Genomic DNA, 25,634 nt, shown 5'->3' on the forward strand with positions numbered 1-25,634 from the left:
ACCGTAGCATGAATTAGAAAAAGGCGTTGCGCTGTGTGTGTTAGAAGAAGACAACAGGAAAGGATGTCCCCTCACAACTGCTGCAGGTACCCTGGTAGGGACAGGAGAAAGCCAGCCAACCCCCAGGACAAGTCAAGGACCTGGTGCGAGATTACCCAGCTGGAAGACACTGAGCCTGGAGGATGAGAACTCTGGTCCGTCAAGGAATGGAGTCCAGGTGAGGAGCCTGGTCATGGCAGAGCGAGGCTGGGCCCTGTTACCAGGTAAAAAGGCACCAGAAACCCAATTTGTGGGAATTGATGTATGCCCAAGTATGTCAGCAGTGGGAATAACTCTAGGGTAATGAAGAGATCCCAAATCCCTGCCCGCACACAGATGGCTCTCCGCACGGGAGAGCTGCCGCCACAGCCGCAGGCAGCCAACAGGCGGGGACAGCAGTGCTGGCTTCTAGATTTGTCCTGCAAAGATCCACTTGTGTGGTTGACTGTAGTTTGGTGACTCTGCAAGTGTAGTCCCAGGATTAGCAGAATCCTGTCATCTGGGAACTTGTTAGCCACAAATTCTCAAGTCTGCCCTGGGCCTACTGAATTAGTAACTCTGGGGGCGGGGCCCAGAATCTGTTATTTCAACAAATCTCCCAGATAATTCCGATACACTCTAGTTTGAGGATGCTCCTATAGCAGGAGAGCTCAAGCTCCTGTTTGAGAGGCTGAGGGAGTAGGAGACTACCAGGTCTTTGCAAGACCAGTAAGGCAGACGTTTATGGGAAATGTCTCCCCTGCAAAACAAAGGCAAAGATTCTGGGTTGAGGCTTGGAGAACAAACTTGTGGCTAGAATTTCTTCCCCCTTAAATAGCTCTGGGGGAGCTTTTCCGTAGCCCTGATTCTAAGCCCAAGGTATCATTCCTTAGAGGGAGAGGCTTAGTATTGAAGGCTACCAAATAACTATTGTTTATTTTGTTGGGCATGATAATAGTATTGTGGTTGTATAAGACATGTCTTTATTTCTTTTGAAATAAGATTGAAGTGTCTAGGACTGAAATGACATGCGATCTTGGATTTGCTTTAAAATAAAACATTTCAGCAAAGGTGCAAAAGGAAAAAGCAAATGTGGCAAAATCCTGTTAATTGTTGAGTCTAAGTGAGTAATATAGGGGGGTTGATTATATTACTATCTCTACTTCTTTACATATTTGATATTTTTCATTATAAAAAGCACAAAGATCTAATGTAAAATATGACGATGATAGTCGATAACACTATCATGTGATTGAAATTTGAGTAGAGAGTAGAACTTAAATGTTCTCATTAAAAAAAGATAAATATGTGATGGGGCACCTGGGTGGCTCAGCTGGTTAAGCGTCTGACTCTTGATTTCATTTCAGATCATGATCTCAGGGTTGTAAGATCAAGCCCCTCGTTGGGTTCTACTTTCAGTGGGGAATCTGCTTGAGCTTCTCTCTCTCCCTCTTCCTCTGCCCCTCTCCCCACTTGTGTGCACTCTTCCTCAAGTAAATATGTGAGATGATGGATATGTTAGTTAACTAGCAGGGGGAAAATCTTCTCATAGTTTATTTGGATACCAAATTGCCATAATGTACACTCTAAATACTTTACAATTTTGTCAATCATACCCCAGTAAAGCTGAATTAAAAAAAAAATCATGAAATAGGGACACCTGGGTGGCTCGGTGGTTAAACACCTGCCTTTGGCTCAGGGTGTGATCCTGGAGTCCTGGGATCGAGTCCCACATCAGGCTTCCTGTATGGGGCCTGCTTCTTCCTCTGCATATGTCTCTTCCTCTCTCTGTGTGTTTCTCATGAATAAATAAAATAAAATAGCATGAAATAAGCTAAGAGGCAAACAATTGTTAAATGCCCAGCTGAAACCAACCTCATTTTTCTCAGCTGGCTACTGCCTTAGGTTGGGTGCACTAGAGAGGCCTGTCTTCTGGAGTGCAGTACAGTAGCAAACCGTCAGCCTCTGCTGCCCACTCAGCCTCTTAAACCCAGAGGCCCCTGTTCTGCTTGTGTTCCAAATCCCAGCCTGAAGCTTTCACAGCAGCACAGAGTGGCTCAAACCTGCACATGCCTGTGGGAACTAGAAATGGCCTAGCTTGAGCTCAATATTAGGGGAAAGGGAAGTTCTGCATCATTAAATTACTTAGGCCCCAGGGAGGTGGTCAAGTGTTGTAGAAGGAAAGGAAAGGAGACCTGTCTCCCAGCTCCTCACCCAGCTGCTGGTAGCAGGGTTGCCTCCCCTCAGGAGAATGCTGGCCGGGCTCAGCCTGGCTTTTGGGACTTTTCTGAGGGTTGCTTAGTCTTTCATTCCATGCCATTTAGTATTTATTTATTTATTTATTTATTTATTTATTTATTTATTTATTTATTTATTTAAGACAGAGAAAGAGGGATAGCACGAGCAGGAGGGGCAGAGAGCGAGGGAGAGAGAGAATCCCAAGTAGATTCCACACCGAGCACAGAGCCTGACACAGGCCTCCATCCCAGGACCCTGAGATCATGACCTGAGCTGAAACCAAGAGTGAGACGCTTAACTGACCGGGCCACCAAGGTGCCCCGGGCCCTTTAGGATTTTAACATGTAGGGCTTTGTTGTTGTTGCACCATACAAAGTGGACTGCCTTATTTTCCTCATTCTCTAATTTCTCTTTAGGGATTTCTTGGTGGGTAATTCAGAGGCCTGGAGGGAGCTCCAGAAATTGAGCAAAAGCTCAACATTGGGTCCTCCCATAAGAATTTCTACTGTCTTCTGGAAGAACCCATCTTGTTACTGTTGACTGGGAGAGTTCATTTCCTTCCATACACTGCCTGTGCTACAAGCAGAGTGTGAGCTTTATCCCAGTTCTCTAAGTCTCTCACAGGCACAATAAATCTCACAGAGCACTTATCTTTATAGATTGACCCTAGAAACCTCCAGGCTGAGAGACCATTTTCCATCTTGACATCCTGGGCCGCTTCAGCATTTGCTCATGGAGTAGAACATCCATGCTGGTTTGATGGGGGAAAGCTCTTTATTTTCCCATTAAAAAAAAATTAAGGATCTTCTTTCATTATGGAGGTCAGGGAACAGACCGCAGTTAATTACATTGGCTGCATTTTTGCATTCTCTGAGCATTTTAGAGTTCCCATTGCTAATTGCCCATGATGTTTTGGTAAAATAGGCCACAGGTTCACCCCTTCGTCCCAGAAAAAGAAATAGGAGCATGAGATTAGCCAAAAGAACAAGGACGCCAGGAGTTCTTAGGCAGGGATGTCTGGGGGCTCACATTCCTTTGTGTATTTCTTCGTTTGCTTATTTTATATTATTATATTTAGTAATCTCTACACCCAATGAATGCTCTTCTTACTGAACCATCCCGGCAAACCTGTGCCTTATTTGACACAATTTTTTATTGAGTTTCCACACAGGTCGGTCTCTGTGCTAGCTCTCAAGATGCCCAGGTGAGAAGACGCGGACTCTGCCCTCAAGTTGTTCCCAGCTGAGAGAAAAGGGAGAAGCCAACACTCAGGATGTGCTGGGATGGAGCTGGCTGTGGAGTGGGTGGGTAGACAGGACTCCCACTACACCTCCCTGGGAGAAGGGTATGTAGGATACCACCTGGACTCTGAGCTCTGCTTTTACTAATTTCTTAACCTCTGTTTCTCCCTCTGTAAACTGGGGATAAAGTAATGGTGACCAGATAGGCGTGATGGGAGGATGAAATGACATCATGCAGGTAAAGTGACTTTGTATTATTATTAATTAATTACTGTATTTACTACCTTGTGTCTTGTTCTGTGTGCATGATTTAAGAACTTACTAGTTTGTAAACTCCTTGAAGACCACCATCCCAATCCAACCATGTCATCCTTCTAAAAAACCCTGTAGGCTCCTCCTTGTCTTCCTAATTAAGTACAAATGTCCCTCACAGACCTCTGAAATATAGTAACAATGACTAACATTAACTGAATACTTACTGAGTGTCAGGTGATTTCTAAGCACTTTCATATGCTTGTTTCGTCCTCTTTCCCCCTTACGTGTATTAAAATCTTAAATTTCCAATATGCACCAAACTTTCTACAGAAGTGGGTTAAGGGAAAAGTCCTTAACAGGGGAGTTTGAGAATCACCTTGGGCCACCCCCTAGCCCAACATTAAAGGACCTGGCTCAATTATTCTCCTGTATCCATTTGAATGGCAGTTAATACTGGAAAGAATTTGGCTTCAGTGGCCCCATTGCCCCAGGCGGGTTCAGATAAGAGATTATAATTGTTATGGAGCCAGCCAGTCCCCAAGATTGAAACAGAGATAATTCTTTGCTCTTTAACATGAAGCTGGAGTCCTTTGGAGACAAACTGGAGAAAGAGGAGTGAGGAGCAGGGGAGAAGAGAGACCTGTTTAATCTCTTTATTTTCAGGAAAACAATTCTTTTAATGATTTGCCCCTTTAATTTATAAAACAAACACAGCTGTGTCTTGATGCCCTTTATCTAATTTCAAAGGTGCTAACCTTTCAGCACGGGGCTCCAGAGGGACATCCCAACGGGGAGACTCATAGAGGTCCCACCACGAGCTCAGAAATGCTGCCAGGAGTTGAGGAGCAGGGGCTGGGAAACCCATCCACCCCAGCACCAAGACGCCTCTCCCTGATAGCCAGTGAGTGTGCACCAGAGCTGGCACGTCTGTTTGCAAAAGGATTCAGACTCAAACCCACAGTCCTTGGTCATAAAGACTCCTCACATCTCAGTAGGACAGGGCAGACAATAAGCCACTGTCCCCACAGTGTCCTTTATATGTCCATAAACCAGGGCTCTGGGGTTCAGGGGCTCTCCAACACATAGGATGATGCCTGGCACTTAGTAGGCCTCATGAAAGATTCTTTCAATCAAAAGGCATGTATGTTGGGGCATCTGGCTGGCTCAGGTGGGAGAGCATGTGACTCTTGATCCTAGGGTTGTGAGTTCAGCCACATTGGGTGTAAAGATTACTTAAAAATAAACTTTAAAAAAAACTGGCATATGTGTTAAGTGCAATGTGGAATCATGGATTGGATATTGGAACAGTAAAAGACATTGGTGGAAAAATGGGTGGCATTTAAATCAAGTCTGTATTTTAGTTAATATCAATGGCTAACATTAATTTTAATGTTTTTTTTAAAGATTTTATTTATTTATTCATGAGAGACACAGAGAGAGGCAGAGACACAGGCAGAGGGAGAAGCAGGTTCCATGCAGGGAGCCCGATGCGGGACTCGATCCCAGGACCTGAAGACCACACCCCGAGCTGAAGGCAGGTGCCCAACCACTGAGCCCCCCAGGCCTCCCAATTTTATTGGTTTTAACCAATGTACTGTGGTTATGTAAGATATTAACATTAGATGTTCCTGTGTGGCTCAGTCAGTTAAGTGTCCGACTCTTGATTTTGGCTCAGGTCATGATCTCAGGGTTGTGAGATGGAGCCCTACATCGGGCTCAGTGCTCAGCACAGGGTCTGCTTGAGATTCTCCCTCTTAACCCTCCCCCCACTCACACCTGCTCAAGAGTGTGGTCATGTGCTCTTAAATAAACAAATAAATAAATAAAATCTTTAAAAAATGATGTTAACATTAGTAGAAACGGGGTATACAAGTAAAGGATGGGGGATCCCTGGGTGGCTCAGCGGTTTAGCGCCTGCCTTTGGCCCAGGGCGCAATCCTGGAGTCCCGGGATCAAGTCCCACATCGGGCTCCCTGCATGGAGCCTGCTTCTTCCTCCTCCTGTGTCTCTGCCTCTCTCTCTCGGTCTATCATAAATAAATAAATAAATAAATCTTTAAAAAAAAAAAAAAAAACAAGTAAAGGATGTACAGGAACTCTCCATACTATCCTTGCAATATTTCTATAATATTCCAGAATGAAAAATTTGTCATTAAAAAAATTTTAAGGTTAGAAAAAAGACAGTTATGGAAGCACATGAAGAAATAAAACCTGACGTAAAGATAATATGATCCCCGTGAAGCTTTAATAAAAAACATGTATTATCAGATTTGCTGTAGGAATTCAATAAAAGAATAAATAACTTCTCAACTTCTATGGAGATACCCCAAATGATCCAGAAAAACAGGTTCCTATTTCAGAATCCTACGTCAAGGATGAACTCTTTGACGATTTTACCTTTAAAATCCTAAATATTTCAATTCTTTTCTGTATTTGTTTTATATAAAGTAGTGATTCTGTCCCCACAATTTCAAGTAAAAATAGATATTTGGGGAAGCCTTTCCAGTTAATTTTGTGGTTTTAGGTACCCCTTGGTTATACACTTGCGCATCCTGGAAGTATGCAGCCCTGTGATGATACTGAACTTAAGTGAAGCCCCATGTTCCAGGAAACAGCAACAACTGAGAAATCCCTTCCCCACCCTGTGCCCTGGAAATGGCTAACTGCAAAGGATCACCCTGTCTGCCCTCGAATATTTCAAATAATTCTTCTGCTTGACTCCTGTAAGACTTGGGGTTGACTCCCTTATCTACCTGCCTGTAAAACCTCAGGCCTCTTCCTTTTCTTTGATATATTCCTCATTAATAAGCTTTCTCCCTGTTTCAGTAGCCTGAATAAAATCATCTTAAGTGTTCCCTGCAGTTTTTGGATGCCTCTTTGAAAAATTAGAGATGTATGAGACAGCCTATCTCGGTGGTTGGTTAATAGTAGGATGGGATGCCCAACCCAGGCTTTCCTTTACCTGCTGAAGCATCCTTCCCTCTTTATCCCCTTGCATCATATTCTGGGACTGGCAGTGTCCTGAGAGCAGGGACCCCTGAAGCCGAATTATCATCTCTCCAGGACCCAGCAAAGTGTGTGGCATGCACTAGGCCCCTAATCATTGTGTTTCAAATGAATATGTGATCTAAATTCTTACCTTCTTCTAGAAGTTTGAAGAGTGATGTTTCTAAAATTCTTCAAAAAAGACTTCCAGCTAGACTGTAAATCAGCACACTTTATACTGTCTCTGGCCCATGGGAAAGAAAATGGGTTGACACAATTCTAGTGAACAAGTTTTCTCTGGAATTCTCAGGGACTTGAGAGCAATATGATACCCTGTTTGGGACTCAGGAGGTCTGTTTCCTCTGGCTTGCGTGGGATAGGGGCCATCTGAAAGTTGTGTGCTGGCTGCTGGATGAGTTTATAATACAGGGATAGGAAACACAAACTCAGAAGCCAGACTTCCAGGGTATGAGAGCCACCTCTGCCACCTTACTAGCTGTGTGAGCTTGGGCAAGTTATTTATCCTTCATGAGCCTCAGTTTCCTCCTCTGGAAAATGGGGATAATGATAATATACTTATCTATTGGGTGGTGTGTGTGTAAGTGCTTGGGAAAATACCTGACACTTGAAAAGTCTGTACAAATGTTAGCTTTTATTATTATATTTTATATGGAGACAAAGCAAAATGACCTCCCCTATGTATCTTTTTTTTTTTTTTTTTAAACTTCTCTGTTTTCTCCTAGAAACATGCAGAAAGCCAGTAGAGCCTTGGCTCCAGAACCAACCAGCAGAGAAAGTATCTCCCCTGACTTGGGATATCTTCTATCTCACAGGGAGAAGACACTTTGAAAGTTCCTCACAGACCTGTCTATTGATGTTCTTGGTTCCACTCTTCAGATCTCAGCCAGTAATCAATCAGGAGTCCCCACTGGTAAGAAGGATCACCTGTGAGGAAACTCCGCCCTCTAATCCTCTCATCTTTCTCTGCTGTGGCTGGGGGAGCATCCACCTCCCCAAGACCAGGCTTTCTCTCCTCTCTTATAAAAGTCAGCTTGGGAAGGTAGTGCCCCTCTGGACCAACATTCCCTTTGGTTTATGTCAGCATCAGAACTCCAGAAGAAATTGAATAAACACAGGGACCCAGGATGTAATCCAAGAAGAGAAGTTTCTATTTTAACTAAGAGCTCCTGCCCCAAACCAAATTGCCTTCTGTGGCAAGGCCATTTATAGTTGGGACCAGGAGGGGTAGTTAACAAGCATGAGAGAAAATGTCTTAGACTTGCTTTTATATGTGAAAGGGATAGAATAAGTGGCTAGAATGAGACAAGTGTCCTGTAAGGAATGATGTATTTATGAGGCACCCATTTGCTTCCGAAAATGACTTTAGGATGTTTAATATTAAGGAAATATGTACAAGAAAATCATATGTAGAAAGATACTTATACATAGATAACCATAGAGATATGGGAAATGATGATATATATAAATAGAAGAAAAGCCAAATATATACATAGATATGGTAGATGGAGATAAAACAAAAGAACCATCTATGCTAATATATTTGTTGCGATTGACATATTAAGTAAATATGGCTCTGAAATTTCTTGCAGCCAACACAAAAAAGGAAATACAATGGGATATATAACTTTCATCTAGTAAAAGAAGTATGTGAAATAATGGGATTGCCAAGACCCACAAAGAGGTATTAGGCAGAACAAATTTCTATGTTGCCAAATAATCCTACTAAAAGAATTCGGAAAAAAAAAATAATAAAAGAATTCGGGTCAGAAACACCTCTGTTTGTACCTTCTTGTCACATTGGTTTTTGTGTTTATAGTTGATAAAGTACCAGATATACTATGTCTCAGAGTTAGAAGTGGCCAAGGTGAGAGGTGAACAGCATCGAAAAGGATAAAAACCTGAAGGCATCCCTCACAGGCCAAACACTGAAGATATTAGCAGAAACATATCATCTTTCTAGAATGGCTTCAGCAATTTGTCCATTTAAGCAAATAATAAAGTCCTTGAGATGGCTTTGAATTCCATGAAGGATCCATTTCCAAAGACATGGATATCTCAATGTAGGCTCAGAAATGCATCCTTTGCCCAAAGAGAATACAGAGCCAGTGTAAAGTACTGTCCACTCAGCTGAACAAGCCTTAAAAGACTGGTAAATGTTTTTTCTTTCATAAAAGTGAGAAGGGACACCAAAAGGAATTCTTCTAAAATAACAACTTATGCAGGCCAGGAGTATAACCGATATGGAGGTCAGCCTGACTCACATCTACACAATTATCTTTTGACCTCTGCTCACCTCCTAGGTAGACCTAGATCCTGCCTATGTTCTCATGAACCATGGCCATTGGCAACTGAAATACAGCTTAAGTGCTTGCTAATGGAGGAGCCCACCCGCCTTGGCCCAGACCCTCCCCCACCCCAGGGGCTACAGCGCTGAGAATCTATGAAGAAAGGCCAGCTTGCCCGCTCACTTCAGTTTGGGGGGGAAAGAGGTAAAGAACATTATCAGGTCAATTGAAGAGAGGATTGTATTAATACTAAATTTACTGAAGTTGATTAATATACTGTGGTTATGTAAGGGAATATTTTTGTTCTTAGTACATACACACTGATGTATTTAGGAGTAAAGAGCCATGATGTACATATTTTCTTTCCAAAGATTCAGAAAAATGTTTTATATAACATATGGATATTTGTAAACACTTATTTACATATATGTCTACGTATATATAAAGAGAGAGAGCAAATGATGAAACAAATGGGCAAAATGTTAACAATAGGTGGATCTAAGCAAAACGTAGGTGTTCTGTGTCCAATTTATATTTCTGCAACTTTTCTGTGTATTTGAAGTTATTTTCAAATAAAAATTCTTAAAATTTTATGTTCTTAGATTAACTCTTGAGGCTTTGTTACATAAACTGCCTTCTCTCCTTTTGATTTTTTTTAAAGATTTATTTATTTATTTATTTATTCATTCATTCATTCATTCATTCATGAGAGACACAGAGAGAGAGAAGCAGGCTCCATGCAGGGAGCCTGATGTGGGACTTGATCCTAGGACTCCATGATCACACCCTGGGTCAAAGGCCTGCGCTAAACCGCTGAGCCACCCAGGGATTCCCTCCTTTTGACCTTCAAACGTCCTGAGAGAGGAGTCAGCCCTCCCTACCTCATTTCCCTGCCTGTAGGTCCTACCTCAATCCAGCAGGACTGTCCTCGGCCCACAACTCTCACTTCCCTGTCACATCTTTGGTCCCACCCCAATGTGCCCCCACCCCACCCTGTAGTCTCTCAATAATCCAGATCCTTATCCTTTGTGAAGTGACCTCTCTATAGCATGCACTGTCATTGTCGACCATCCCTTCTACTTAGAACTCTTTCCAGAGCTTCTGCCCCATGATGCTCTGATGATGTCCCCTCAATCATTCCCTGGACCCAGTTCCAGTAAATGGAGGCTGCCTCAAGATTTGGTTTTGGGTTCTCTCTTCTCTTTTCACTTTCTCTCCCTTCTTTTTCAGCACTTGAACCGGAAGTGTGAAGATGGCAGTAGGAATGACTTCCAGAATCCTATCTTTAATCTTACTGTTCTCCCAGACTTCAGAACCCCATGTCCAATTGCCTTCATCTCAGCCCATATTCTTCCCTTTCGACTCAGTCCATTCTAAGGTTATTTTGTAGATCATTCAGACTCATGACCCCAACATTTTCTCTGTATCCCCTTGTCCCATGTCAGATCCTATTGGTCATTCTCCTCTGTAGTAAATCTCTGACCTCACCCTTCTTTTTCATAGCCTCTTCTCTGATCTAGTCAGGCCCTTATCATTTCTGTTTTCACTGTTAGAAAAGCCTGTAACTATTCTACTCACCTCTTATCCCTACATTTTTGACCTGCTAAGAATTTGTATTTCTAAATCTCTGATTGGATCACTCCTATGGAGGCATCCTTTCATGGCTTCCCAATACCAACAAAATCCAAATATTTTAGCAAAGTCCTCCATTATTTAGGGACACCTGGGTGGCTCAGCGGTTGAACGTCTGCCTTCCGCTCAGCGCATGATCCCGGAGTCCCCAGATCGACTCCCATGTCGGGCTCCCTGCATGGAGCCTGCTTCTCCCTCTTCCTATGTCTCTGCATCTCTCTCTCTGTGTCTCTCATGAATAAATAAATAAAATCTTTAAACAAAACAAAGTCCTCCAGTATTTAAATACACTCTGTCATTCTAACCTTGTCTTAAAGCACCACACACTCCATGCTGCTGGGCTTGTCACTGTGCCTTGAATCCCCTTTGCTTCTTCCTTTGCTTTTAATGCCCAACCTTCCTATCATCCAAAACCAAACCCCAATGCTGCCTGTATTAAAGAGTTCTCTGGGGTCCTCCCAAGTAGAGATAATCTCTCCCTCTTCTGGGTTTCCTTGTCTGGTTGTATCTCTGGTGTTTCTATTCTCCATGTGTCTTCATCACCCAAACCCACCTTCAACAGACTGCTCCCAAGGTAGGCTCCACACCTCTTACCTTTGGCACCTCACTCATTGTGGAGGCAATCAGTCTATGTCTATGCCTTGTCAGAAACCTCTGCAGACTTAGAATCTACGTTTGAGAAGTAAAAACTTTCTCCAGCCTTTTCCCCTTGTTGTTTAGAACATCTCAAGTTTGGGGATCATATTTGCTTTTCTGGGAGTCTGGGATTTGAAGGTAGAGACTTTAAGGAGGTAATTAAGGTCAAGTGAGATCATATAGATGGGGCCCTGGTCCAATTAGGCCTCTTCTTATACGAAGAGAAAGAGCCTCTCTCTCTCTCTCTCCCTCCACAGAAGAAAGGCCACATGAGCACAAAGTAAGAAGGTGACCATCTACCAGCTGGGAAAAGGATCTTTACCAGAAACCAACTCTAATGGCACCTTGATCCTGAATTTCTAGCTTCCAGATCTGTAAGAAAATAAATGTCTTGTTGTCTAACCCACCCACCCCCCCCACACTCCCCAGGCTATGGTGTTTTTTTTTTTTTTTTTTGACAGCCTGGACAGACTTGACAGACTCCGGGGAAGATAAAAGGGTAAGGAAGCAGAGTTGGGTAGGGAGAGCCTTGGAACATAACAGACCTGGCCGAGTCTTAGCCAACCCAACAGGGAGCTCTGCAGCAGAGGCTGCCTGTGAGGGGAGTCCCAACTTAGCAGAGTCCACCAGGCCCTAGTATTCCTGGGTGCTCAGTCACTGCCTGAGTTGGCCTCAGAGCTGAGGTGGGGCCTGAAGGCTCTAACACCTGGAGACTGTTGGCTCATGCACTCCTTGCAGCTCAAAGGCAAGTTGTCTCTTGAGGGGGAGCTCTGGGAAGCACCCTCACAGCTGCTGCGGATGCGCTGGTGAGGTACACTGGCTGGAGTCCAGCAGGTGGGGAGGCATTTATTGTCTCCTCTGCCCCCAGAGCCGCTGATCCCACTGAGTTCCTAGGCTCGTCTTCTGAATATGGTGCTCTAGGTGCTTTAGGAAGAAAGTGTGGAGGGGCCCAGGGCTCCCTAATCATGCTGGTGGCATGCGTAGAGAGGAAAGGGACATTTTCAAACTGCATGAGTTCTCTGTATAGAGTGTAGCCCAGGCTCCTGGCTCTGGCACTGTCCCCCAACCCGTTAATGATAGGGCCCTGAGTCTGGTTCTCTGGCCTGTTTGGGAATGTTTCATTTAACTGACAAGGCCCTGTCCCTTTGTCATCTGCCTGCTGCCTTGGGGCTACAGCCAAGAGACAGACTACCCCTCCCCAACTGTGCTGTGCTGGAAATCACTGAATCCTTGATGTTACTGTCTCCTTAAGAAAGAAAGAAATGGGAGTCTCCTCTTGCCACTCACCCTCCCCTCACCGTCCCATTCTTTCTCCCAAACCCAGACTGGTGAGAAACTGCTGAGAAACAACATCCACAATTAAGTACGAGGTCACGTTTAGTTCAGCACCATTGGCTGCTTAATTGGCTGATTCTATTGCTGCTCCCCTCATCTGCCAACACAGCCTCTAACGAGCTGCTTGCAGGGCAATTAATCCTCAGGTTCCTGAGACCCGGCTGATGTAAGGATCTATTCCCTTCCTGGGCATCCATTTATCTGTGAACCTGTTGGGTGGGGGTCGGGGAGTAGGTTCTCATCCAGAGGTCCTGCGTTAAACTTAGTGGGATCCAGGGGCCCAGTCATCTCAAGGAGGAGGTGCCAGGATCCAGGAAGGAAGCTCTAGCCGTTCTCTAGGGCCCAGAGAAGGTAGGCCCGACTGTCCCTCTTAACCTGCTGGAGTCTTCCCTGCAATCTGGGCAAAGGGAACAGAGAGGCAGTAAAGTTCAATGGTTAGAGAATGCACAGTTGTGCAGGACCTGGCAGTTTTGAAACCTGGCTCTGTCTCTTATTAGCCATGTGATCTTGGGAAAGTTATAGTTACTAATCTTTTCTGGGCCTCAGATTCTTTCCATGTTAAAATGGGATAACAACAACAACTCTTATTATACTGTCACCTACAAATAAGGATTACATAATGTTGTATATGTAAAGCACTTAGCACAGTGCCTGGTGCTGATCATCAGGGTCATAATGAGACCGGAGAAGCGAATGAAATCATACAGCCAAAGACAGATGTTTTCAATCCTCAGTTGGCAGAGGGAGCTGTAAATGATGGGCAATGGGAAGATGACATGTCCCTCAGTGGGGATGAGAGGCAGCTGTGAAGTCAACCAAGTTTGAGCAGAGTTGGAACTTGGATTTTTATGGAGCCAATTACCCACACGAGGGAAGGCATCCATGGGTGCTCCAGTATGGGATGTGCCCTGCTCCCAAGTTGACTCACTGTCTGTGGCCATTAGAAGGCAGGCATGTATGCTGGCATCGTGATTGTCATTATCAGGATCCAAATTTGGAGCACAATTTGCATACATTTCTGTGCATTAGTGCATTTGATCCTCAGATCAATGCTGTGAGGTTCATTGGGGTTCACATTTCCAGATGAGAAAATTAAGGCTCAGAGAGGTTGTCACTTGCCTCAGTTGGCCACAGGGCTGGATGCAGAAGTGTTCTGGAGTCCATTTTTTTCTGTTTTTGAGCCTAGCACCGCATTATGCTGCCATGATAACAATCCCCACTACGTTGCCAAGGACATGGGTTGCTTGAGACCCTTCCAAACATTGCTAGGAGAGGTTGTTAATGTGGGATTTAACTCTGCCTATAAATGTGCTGCCCACTTGGGCCAAGCCACATGGCCAGGAAAAGGAAGTGGCAGTCCCGCTACAGACTGTGCATGTTGCAACAAAATTCATAGGTTGAAACCTATTCTCAACGTGATGGTATTTGGAGGTGGGGCCTTTGGGAGATGATTAGGTCATGAGGGTGGAGTTCTTATGATGGGATTAGTGGCCTTGCAAAAGAGACCCCAGAGAGCTCCTGTCCTCTTCTTCCCTGTGAGGACATAGTGAAAAGCCAAATAGACGACCATCTATGAACCAGGAAGTGGGCCCTTGCTAGACACCAAATCTGCTGGTGCCTTGATCTTGGACTTCCCTACCTCCAAAACTATGAGAAATAAATTTCTGTTGTTTATAAGCCACCAGTCTATTTTGTTATAGTTTCTGTTCCACCAGGTATGGTTAGGAGAAAGACAAATCCCAAAGAGAAATAATGTGTTTTTAGATGTTGGGAAAATGTTCTTTGAAAAATAGAAAAGATACCCTTTTCCTTTTTGTTTAAATTCTGCTGAGGAGACCAAAGCCCTAGGAGATCATCACCATTCTAGTCCAGCCTACCAGAGTTAGAAGGGATCAGTTAGATGTGAGTGGTGAGTGGAAATGGTGGCCAGATGCTTGGTGCAGGTGATGGGGGTACTCTGGTTTGCTGGGAGGGGTGCTCAGTGGCCCCACCTTGCCCATGACCCCCTTTACTTTGTTCACCTGATTTAGCAAGGACTACTATGCTTATCTGATTCTTATTCTCTAGGAAACTGAGACATGGGGCCTGAATTCTCAATTTAGGCAGCAGGGTTGAGTTTATCCCTCCAACAGATCTCAAAAGCAAATGTCTTGATTTAAAAAAAGAAAAAGTTTATTTAAAGAAGTTATTGAGATACAAGGGAAATGAGAGAATAGGAGTAGAGCTATTTGAAATGTCTGGATGTCTAAGGAATGTGCCTGTTCTGGAGAATTCAGCTTTTTTCACTGTGTCTAAGGAGGATGAGGGTAGAGGTGGAAGGGCCTTTGAGAAGGGGTCAATAAAATTATCACAGATCATAGAAATTCAAGATAATCTCATGCCATCATTTCTTTTCAATTTCCTCCTCAAAAAATTTTCCAGGGTTGGTAAGATGCTAAACTGGCTGATTTGAAGTTCTATTTTTTCTTTTCTTTCCTTCTTTCTTTTTCTTTTTTTTTTTTTTCCCTATCTTTTCAGGCAGGCTTGTTAATGAGCAGGGGGATGGCTAAAAGGCAGAGAAGAGAAAGGAGGAGTCCTGATAATCCACAAACTAGATAATTGGCCTGTGATTAATCAAGGGCAATATTTCAGCACTACTTCTTTTAGGGGAAGCACAGAGAGGGAACAGAGGGAAGAGCTGACATCTAAAAGCTCTGTCGCCTTAATGAAGATGAAATCTGTTCATTGGAGTGTTAAGGAGTATGTGATATCATAAGTACCCAATTAAGGAAGCCCTTGCAAGATTATTCATTTCAAGGAAGTATTAAGAAGGGTAGAAAATTTGTTCATTTAAGATCAAAACAACAACAACAAAACTCTATCAGTTTTACAGACATTTCATAGACATTTTGGTTGGTTCCCCAGTATCTATCCATTCTCCCCTTCCCTTCTTAGTAACATCCCCAGTTTCTCGCTGGGACTCGTCTTTCTTCCCCTTAGCTGTGTGCACCTAGATGATTCCACCTCCAGTCCTAGATAGGGAGTGTGTGATCTGCTTTCAACCATCAGTGCGTTACATTTGGCCTTCTTGGTTGGCTCTCAGTTGGGAACATCATCCTTGTCAGAACATTGAGGCCAATAAGACTCAGTTTGGGGTACTAGCAGCCCTCTTGGGGGGTGATGAGAAAAAGTCATGTGGGAAGAATCTGAAGAGGAAATGAAGATGAGAAATGAGAGGGAAAGAAGGTCTGGTTGCATCGTTTAAGGCACTAGAACAAGCCTCCCTAGAAGCCAGCCCTACTCCTAGACTTTTCAGTTAAATGGAGCCAATAAAATGCCTTGGTAATTTGAGCTGATTTGGATTGGATTTTCTGTTATTTGCAACTGAAAGCATCCTATCTGAAATAACAACAGACCACAGGGGACACAAAGTCAGCATCATCTCTGGGCAAGGACAAGAAGAGAGGAATATCCAGTAAGAACCCAACAGAGCCTGTCTGTTACACCCCAGGTACAGAGCAGCTGATGTAGGCCCAAGTTTTAGGTCCTGTTCTTGCCTCTCACAGAGCCTGAGGTGATAGAAGTTAGTCCATGCTAAGCTTTGGATCAAGTTTAGCACAACTGTTCCCGGCCATAGCCTATATCCCTAAACTGGCATTAACCAACACTCATCCTTGGTGTTCAGGGTGTGTTGGGGCCCAAAGGAAATTTATTTATTTACACCTCCAGGAAAACTCTCCGATTGCAAACCAGTGGTTTCCCCTTGGCATGAAGAATCTTGATTCCTCTTCCCTCTGTTCTGACAAGTCACCAACAAGGCCAAGCCTTAATTCCTCCTTGGCAAAATAAAATTATTCTCATTGTGGTTGTGCACAATCCTCTGTGCCAGTTGTCCTTGCCTGTGGTGAGTGATGGGCCTTTTTTTTTTTTTTTAAGATTTTATTTATTTATTCATGAGAGACACACAGAGAGAGGCAGGGACATAGAGGGAGAAGCAGCCTCCCCGTGGGGAACCCGATGTGGGGCTCCATCCCAGGACCCCGGGATCACGCTCTGAGCTGAAGGCAGACGCTCAACCACTGAGCCACCCAGGAGCCCCAACACGGTGGCTTCAAATAGCACACATGCACTGTATCAGTCTCCAGGTCAGACGTGCCACAGCTGGGGCCTCCATCCCAGCTTCTGTGGGCTGGATTCAAGGTGTTGGCTCTTAACTGGGAGGCTATGGGGAGGACTGTCTTCCAAGCTCACTCATCCATGCCCTCGGATGAATTTGGTCTCCTGTGGTTGAGGATTGAGGGTCCTTTTCCTTGCTGGCAGTCAGCAGGGGCCACCTTTTTGCCTCCAGTCCTTGCGCCTGGGTCCCTACATGCGGGAACCAGCAACACACCAAACCCTCCTCACAGTGGAGGCTGATTCCTCTTGGGGGGAGGGAGGAGCCGATCTCTCTGATCCCAATCAAAGAAAGTTGTCTGCATCATCCAGAATAATCTCCACATGGGCCCACTGCTTAGTCACCTTAATGCCATCTGCAAAGATCCGTCTGTCAGGTAAAGTAACGATTTCTTAGGCATAGCCCCAGAGATTTGGGTGTGGGCATTGGGGGCTGTACTATTCTGGCTGGTAGAGCTTCTCTGCTTCTCTACAGGAAACCTGTAGACATCGCACAATAAATAATGAGGTGTGGGGACCATCATCATAGATGGGAGCCCTGGGTTCTAAGAAACCGGGAAGAGGCCCAGCCTCAGTGAGCAGGTGTGGGGAAAGAGAGGAATATCAGGAAAGACTTCCCAGAAGAAAAATGAGATTATCCAATGGAACCTAAAAATGAGTGAAAGTGAATGGAAGTGTCACCATCAGAGACTCTTAGAATGACATGTTCGGGAGAGGCCAGAAGCTACAATGAACTCCAACGAAGTTGTTCTAAGATGTGGACAGCGTAGCAGGAGCCAGCCTCGTGATGGGCTTTTTAGAGGGAAATGCCCACATAACTTGTCTTGTGAGTGTTCCTGGCTTGTAAGTGACCTGAGGCAGGAGGTCATTCTTTCCCCATGGCACAGGACCTAATACTGGGAGGTGCTAATTCATTTAGTGAATGAATGGATGGATGGATGAATGGACTCCTTGGAACTACAGCCATAGCAACTGCCTCATCTAATCTCTTACTTTGGAAGATTCCTAAGGAAGGAGTACGCAAGGTCGGGTGTACAACTGAACATCCCTGGGGAACTGCTGACCAACTGTGTGACATTGGGCAAGTGAAGTCTCTGAGCTCAATGTCTTCATCAGAAAATGAAATGCTAGCATCTTTGCTTTGAGGGTTAAGTAAGAGAATACGTGAACAGTGAAGCACACATAGGTGCTTGATAGAGGACAGTGTCCTTCCACCATCCCTGCTGTGAACATTCCTAGCATTGCCCAAAGATGCGGTGCTCAGGCTGTGGGAATATCTCCTCAGACCTGCACTGATGCTCCTCTCTGTCATTCAGGAGTCCCTCTGCCATAATGGGAGACCTTGCAGCTGAAGCATCCCCCTGACCTCCACAGGAACTTTTTGAGTTTCCTATTACTACTGACACAAATGGCTACACACTTAGTGGCTTAAAACAACATACATTTATAATCTTTTGGCACTTACTGGAGGCCAGAAGTCTGAGATCAGTTTCACTGGATGAAAGTCAAGGTGCTAGCAGGACCGGTTCCTTTAGGGAGCTCTAGAGGAGACCCTTCCTTTGCCTTTTTCAGTTTCTCTTGGCTGCCTTGTCATTTGGCCTGTGGTCCCTTCCTCCAATCTGCTTCCGTCATCATATCACCTTCTCGTCTGGAGTCAAATCTAGCTCTGCCTACCTCTGATAAGGACACCTGTGATTACATTTGGGGCCCACCCAGATAATCCAGGATAATCTCCCCATTGCAAGATCCTTAATTTAATCACACCTGCCAAGTCCTTTTTGCCATATGAGGTAACATTCACAGGCTCCAAGCGATTAAGATCTGGATATCTTTGGGGGCCGTTATTCATCTCCCACAGGAATCAAATCCTGGGAGCTCCTGGTTGGTCCAGGCTGCACTCCGGGGCTTGCTTCTTTCTCTCTGGGTGATAGCTGTGCTACTAGGAGAGCCAAAATACACTTCTCAAAGGGCTCCATGGCTGCCCTGAAGGTTGTGTTTTCTTTGCTGGTGAACTCATTCTGCTAACCATCGTCATTTGTCAAAGGCAGCAGGCAATAAAAGTCCTGGCCACATTCATCTTGCCCTTCTCCTCCCCCTCCAGGATGCAGGTCCTTGCAAGCTACTGTCCCCCCGCAGCCCCCCAAAATGCCTCTGCGGATGATCAGTTGTTGGACCTGGCTCTGCTCCAGGCTGCCAGCCCATCTGCTCCTGAGGGGCAGGTCAGAGCTCTCTCCAAGACTTCAAAAACATTGTTCTACTCTTTGGGTGGGACTGGCAGTGTCCTGAGCCTGTGGTAGGTGTCCACACTCCAGGAAATCTTTCTCACACAGGCCTGGGCTGGGCCTCACGGAGGAAGGGCACTCCTGTCAGTGAAAACAAAGTAAAGCTGCAGGCCCTGCTCCGTGGGACTTTGTTCTGCTAAATCCTTCAGGCCACAGGTCTCTGCCCTGCCTCCCCTCTGCTGGGACATTCTGGTGTGGCTTTGCAAGAGCCATACAGCTGGTTTCCAGGAGGTGTGAGAAATGGCTCCAGGGGACCATCCTCCCCCAAGGGTAGGCTAAAGGGACAGCAAATTCTCCTCCATCCTGAAGGTGGGAGATAGTTTTTGTCACCATTAGGATTAAACTGAGATGTTGCTCTGGCTGTTATTTCTGAGTGACTATTTGGACTAAAATATTAATTTTTAATAGCAAGAAGGATATACCTGTTATGGACACCTCAAAATAAAACAGACCTAGGAAAGAATAACCCCAGATGCTGGGAAATGGCATTTTAAAAATTCTATTTCTCATGGATGCTTAGAAATCTGTGTGTTTTAGCCAATGTCCTCATCTGAGCAGAAATGAACATGTTTTACTAATTCAGATTAATTGGGTGGGAGGCTTAAGTGAGATGTCTGAATTACTGACTTTTTAAACAGAAATACAGTTTTATTATTTTCAAGAGCTTTCAGTAAGGAAGCTAACAAGATGTTACCTAGGAGACATATTTACAGATTTATTCTTGAAGTAAAAAAGGCTCCAATTTAGAATTCAGCTATTGGGAGGGCAACATTGGTAAATTGAAGTTCTTACTGCAGGTGGGGATGTGTTGGTGTGTTTTGATCTACAGTAAACATGAACTTGTTTTGTTTTAATCATCCTAGACACTGGTGCTGCACATTGAGGCCCTAGCCACTGGGCACACACATGCCGTACTATATAATTCTGTACCACAGAACAGCCGAGGGCATATTAGAGCAGAAAGAGACCTCTGCAGTCATCTGGTCCACCACTGTCTCTCAATCCACGAGGATCTTGAAGGCCAGAGGTGTGAGGTGACATATCCAGCAGGAGCCTACCTGGAGTGGGTGCAAGAACCAGAATCGGCATGTGAATTTCCTGCTCCCAGGTCAATTCTCTATCTTCCTTGACTACTACCTCTCAGGCATCCACAGCCACATTAAGGAAGGGGAGATAGGAAGGGGTGAGAGAGAAGAGATGAGGCACAGATTCTGATAAGACAATAAATCATCTGACTGCAAATTCTAACTGGATTTGGAGCATGGCGCTGTTTATGTTTGCTCCTCTCTGCTGGGAAGCAGACCCGGGAGCCCCAGTAGTTGCCATTTACACAGTGCTTGCTCTGTGCCAAACATTTCTAAACACTTTACATGGATTAACTCATTAAATCCTTAGAACAGCCTCATGAAAGGGTGCTTGGCTGGCTCAGTTGGTGGAGCATGTGACTCTTGATCTCAGGGTTGTGAGTTTGAATCCCATGTTGTGTGTAGAGATTACCTAAAAAAATAAAATATTTAAAAAAATTTATTTATTTATTTAAAGATTTTATTTATTAATTCACCAGAGACATACAGAGAGAGGCAGAGACATAGGCAGGGGCAAAAGCAGTCTCCCTGCGGGGACCCTGATGTGGAACTTGATCCTGAGACTGGGATCAGGCCCTCAACTGAAGGCAGACACTCAACCACTGAGCCACCCAGGCGTCCCATATTTACTTATTTTTTTTTTAAAAGATTTTATTTACTTATTCATGACAGACACACAGAGAGAGAGGCAGAGACATAGGCAGAGGGAAAAGCAGGCTCCATGCAAAGAGCCCGGTGTGGGACTTGATCCAGGAACTTGGGGATCACGCCCTGAGCTGAAGGCAGACACTCAACGGCTGAGCCACCCAGGCATCCCAAAATCTTTTTTTAAAAAATGACTTTATTTATTTGAGAGAGAGAGAGAGAGCACAAGCAGGAGGAGCAGAAGATGGAGAAGCAGGATCCTCACTGAGCAGGGAGCCTGATCTGGGGCTTGATTCCATGGCCCTGGGACCATGACCTGAGCTGAAGGCAGATGCTTAACCAACTGAGCCAACCAGGTGCACCCCCCATCCCCAAATAAAATCTTAAAAAAAAACAAAAAAACAAAAACAGCCCTATGAAGTACTGTTATTAACCCCTTCACATCTGTGAGCAAACTGAGACAGTGAGAGATTACATAACTCAGCCAAGGTCATAAGTGACGAAGCCAGGACTCGAATCCAAGCTATCTAACTTCAGAGCCCTCTCCCACCGGGCCTGCTCTACCCTAGCCATTTTGCTCTACTCTAGAGCCTCTCAATATGTGCTACAAAATATTGGCCTTTCCAGCTACTGCATATCCAGCCAAGGTCTGGAGTGGCTGGAGTCACCTGGCTGGTGGCAAATAACCTTATCTATTTATCCCAGATTGTTATCTTTGTGTTATCATTATATTGCATTGTTGTATCCGAGTGCCACGTATGAGATGTTGGGAGGCACGGCTCTATCCTGTAATATAGTCTTGATGGATGATTCAATTGCTTATTGTTCATGCTGTCTGGCTAGCTCAGGATGAAATAAGGTCATAGGCTTACCCGTGCAGGCTGGTGATTCAGTACCCCCAGCCTCCACTCACTCATCTGGGAGCCATCTCATAAACATAAGGGAGAGAGGACGAGAAAGTACGTCTGGATTTGTGTAAACCCATTGCCTCCCAGAAAGGCTGGGAGCACATGCCCCCTGGGTACGAGTCAGCAACCTCATCTGCATACATGAAGGACAGGATCTTCCAATCCACAATCCACGGAGGAGAAAGCTTCAAAGTTCAGGATCACAGAATGTCCTTATTTCTCTGTTTCTCGGGTGTCATTTCCATTTCTTTAAACTCCTCTCTCTGTCATATAGGGGCACCTGAATTTTGTACCAATATTGCAATGGTATGTTCTTTGAAGAAGAACTACCTGTTCTGGAGATGTCGGGGTTAGAGGAGTCAGCAATTATGAGCTTATGAGATAATAACATGTGTGTTTAGTATGATGGCAAATTATAACATAGAAAAAATTTTAAGATTCAGAGTAAACTATTTTCCCATATAAACTTACTGCCTCAGGAAAACTGTGGTTAAAATTATAAATTACCAGGAAACTTCAAATTTCCCCCTGGAGAGTAAAAATAGAAATACAAGAAGGGGCATTGTTGAAATCATCCCAAATTGGAAGCAATGATTATTCAATTAAAAATAAGTGTAGTTACACTTTCTGTTTATATGGTGTCTTCTAGCAGTTTTTAGCCACAAGGCTCAAAGGGAAATCTAGTAATCCTACACCTCAATCTTCTCATCTTCATGATGGGTATGCTTCCCTACCCAGCGGCTAACCTCTTTCCTACAGCTCTCCAAAGAAGTAGCTTCCTCTCCTCTTTCATATGAATCTGCTTCAGCTTCTTGTGGCCTTCATGGTTAGAAAGTTCCTTCTAGGGATCCCTGGGTGGCGCAGCGGTTTGGCGCCTGCCTTTGGCCCAGGGCGTGATCCGGGAGACCCTGGATCGAATCCCACGTCGGGCTCCCGGTGCACGGAGCCTGCTTCTCCCTCTGCCTGTGTCTCTGCCTCTCTCTCTCTCTCTGTGTGTGACTATCATAAATAAATAAAAAAATAAATAAAATTGACATTTAAAAAAAAAAGAAAGTTCCTTCTAATGCTAATCCTGAATTTTCCTGCTAGGATTTAAACCCACAATTTCTTGCTAGTCCTAGGGGGAGATGACAGACATAGTTAACCCTTTATATCCTTAGAGACTATATAACTAGGTCAATCCCTGACCTCTCCCTCCACCTACAAAGACAGCTAGCATTTGCTTCTCCTTGCTTCCATATGGGAGGGAGTTGTCTCTGGGTTTTCTCCAAACCCACATCATAGCGGAGTTCTAGGGTCCACACCCGAATGCAACGTGGTAGTGGACAGGGTGGTCTCTGTGGGTTCTTCCAGTCTCCATGATTTACTGCTTCAACTGCAGAGTCAAGGGTTGGCCAGTGCCTAGCGTTATGGGAGGATAAACTTGTAGTTGCTTCATTCCATACACACCCAGGAAGTGCAGGGTCTGCAGGAAAGAGTAGAAAATCCACCATTCTAAAAGGGAAGGACTGATCTGGATACCAGTGCGTGCTGGCCTGGGATCCTGGGCAACTTAGTTAAGCCTTCTGGATCTCTCAGCATCCTCATCTGTGTAAGGGAAAATGGTACCTAACTCATACAACCTCACAGGATGTCGTTAAGAACAAATGAGATGCGATGTGGATGTTATTGAAAAGATTATGGTTCCTTTAGCTCAGCCCGGAAAGGTTAAACTCACTCCCTTTGGCCAGATCCCAGTGGCTGAGCCAGCTGGAAAAGAAGATTGGGTTAAGTCTGGAACACAGAAGCCCAACCACTGGGCTATGTCCTACTGAGTTAAAGATCTATGACAAGTTTACAATTGTGTGATGCTTCCCCTTTATTTCATGTGGCCGTGTGTGTGACAAGACTTCTACATAGGAAGGAAAGGCAGTCATCCAGGGCATTAAGGTAATTCACCACACGAGACCTGAAAGTCTCCATTATAGTAAATCCTCTGGGTCAAGGCTAGTCAACAAAAGCCCCACCCCCCCATCCAAATACAAATGTTTTATCTGGGAGAGGTAACCCACTGATAGCTGTTTCTACATTGTCACAGGTAATTAAGCTAATTCCCTAGCAGATAGCCCTGGGACATGGGGCATGGTAACTGTTTAGGGGGCATGAGGGTGCTTACCCTCAGAGTGCTGGGTAGCAGGAAGTTTGGAGAAGGAGAATGAATGTTGAACTTCAGTCCTAGATCCAACATTTGTAAATTGTGTGACTTTGGGTACCTTGCTTAACCCCTCAGGGCCTTAGCTTTCTTTTCTGGAAAAAATGATACTACACATACACCCTACAATGTGGATTGAATAGAGCGTGGGTGTTTGTGCTTTATAAACCAGGAAGGAAAATGCAAAGTTTGGTTGCTGTCATTACCATGACCTCCATCTGGTGTCCCAGGATCCAGGGCCCATGAGAAACAAGAGTAAGTTATAAGCTAATCACTGTGCTAAGGGACTAGGTGTGTCTGGCATGGTGTGTGTGCGCAGGGCGGTCTGTGAAGGGCACCAGACACCAGGATCAACATGACTATGATCATTTCATTATGGATCCCCCCCTGGTTGCCAGGCACTGTGCTAATCACCTATCCACCTTCCTTTGAGCCCTCATAACAATCCAGTATTATTAGTATTTGTGTTTTTTGATGAGAAAACAAGCTCAGAGAGGGCAAACCATGGGCCAAGTTCACACAGCTAGTGAGGTATGAAGATAAGACTCAAACGTGGGCTCCAAGGCATATGCTCTTTGTATTCATTCCCTATACATCTTTTCAGATTATGTACCCCAAAACCTTCATCAGCAAAGCACCCCTGATTTAAACAGGAGACAGGTTTTTTTTTGTTTTGTTTTGTTTTGTTTTTTAGGGCTCTTTGCAGGTGGACTTGATTTGAAGTTGCATCAAACCAGCAGCTGTGGTTGCTGCAGCTCTGGCTTTAGCTTGATGATGTTTCCTTTGGCCAGAAACGCTAAGTCACCTCCAAATTCAAAGCTTTCGGCAAACGACGGCAAGGCACAGCCAAGGAACTGGACCTCTGATTTCCACGACAAGTAGGAGGAGGTCCTGTTAGCCAGTAGAGCCCTTGCTGTGTTGCCACATGGACATATATACACAGCGATATGAACTGGAGTAGGATGGAAACGGTCCCCAGTTGGCAGTCACCCCAAAGCACTGGAGAGATCGGTAATCATCCCAGCTGGTGTAATACTGAATTGCTTCAAAACCAACTCGTAACTGATGCCAAGTAAAAGCACTGGGTGCCCATTAAAATACGCTATGATCGGAGAAATAAAGTACATTTGAAATCCTCAAGCAGGAGATGGGCAGATCCCGGCCCCTTTGCCACCCTGCCAACAGAGGCAGCAGCCTGACCCAGCCGTCACTCTGGCCTTCCCCGGATGTGCACTGGGAGGGCTGGGAATGGCAAATGAGAAGTGACCATCCTATGTTTGATGTCACCCCGAAGCGCCTGTTCCTCATTTGGGGCATTAGTGGTTGCAACGGAAGTAGTAATATTTCAACAACAGTGGTGATTAGTTACAGAAGGAGCCAAGTGGCTGCTCATCTCCATGTAAAAAGCATGCGGGGCCCTTGGGGCACCCGGGGCAGTGCTGTCCCCTGTCAACCGGGTGCATCGTCCCTGCCTGGAGCCCAAGGGGCAGCAGCAGTCACACTTCGACACAAACTCCTTCAAGCTCAAAGTGTTTGGGGGCAGCCCGGGTGGCTCAGCGGTTGAGCGTCTGCCTTCAGCCCAGGGCGTGACCCTGGAGACCCGGGATTGAGTCCCACGTCAGGCTCCCTGCATGGAGCCTGCTTCTCCCTCTGCCTGTGTCTCTGCCTCTCTCTCTCTCTCTGTGTCTCTTGTGAATAAATAAATAAAATCTTAAACAAAACAAAC

At 44.9% G+C, this 25,634-nt stretch overlaps 1 long non-coding RNA gene across 1 annotated transcript; it reads left to right on the plus strand.

Moving 5' to 3' along the window:
• On the plus strand, positions 1–25,634 carry LOC112922866 (uncharacterized). Its single transcript, XR_011997977.1, has 6 exons — positions 1–263; positions 3,417–3,601; positions 7,570–7,667; positions 9,058–9,246; positions 11,568–11,684; positions 24,603–25,634. It is a non-coding gene; the product is annotated as an uncharacterized lncRNA (long non-coding RNA).

This window comes from Vulpes vulpes, chromosome 16 (assembly GCF_048418805.1).
Source record: "Vulpes vulpes isolate BD-2025 chromosome 16, VulVul3, whole genome shotgun sequence".
Lineage (NCBI taxonomy): Eukaryota > Metazoa > Chordata > Mammalia > Carnivora > Canidae > Vulpes > Vulpes vulpes.